Below are 445 nucleotides of genomic sequence, written 5' to 3' on the forward strand. Positions count from 1 at the left end.
GAATAAATTACATCGGCATCTTATTGATGCCTTGATAAACTTAAAGTAAAAATGAAAGTATTGCATTTGCCATATACTTCTGTATCTATATGTCAACTGACAGTTGCTGCGGTACAAATGAAAGATTATGGTGTGAAATCTGTTTTAATCAAACAAATTTCATGGCGAGGTTTTCATTCAAAATGATTTACATTAACAAGACGTAAACGCCTCGCCCACATTTCTTTTTGAAATGTATAATTAGAGACGCCTCGGTTGAAAGCCAGCCCAGTTTTTCACATGTGCTGCTGACTGTAATAGTTGGTGTTGATATGGATCAATACCGGTGTATTGAGATCCATACTGTAGTTTCAGTTTCTCTCCAGTATGCACGGCTGCGACCTGGCTGTCTGTAACTGAGTCAGTGCCGCTTCTGTAACAGCACGGAGCCGGCACACTTTGCCCC

Source organism: Etheostoma spectabile, chromosome 6, assembly GCF_008692095.1.
Source record: "Etheostoma spectabile isolate EspeVRDwgs_2016 chromosome 6, UIUC_Espe_1.0, whole genome shotgun sequence".
Classification (NCBI taxonomy): Eukaryota; Metazoa; Chordata; class Actinopteri; order Perciformes; family Percidae; genus Etheostoma; species Etheostoma spectabile.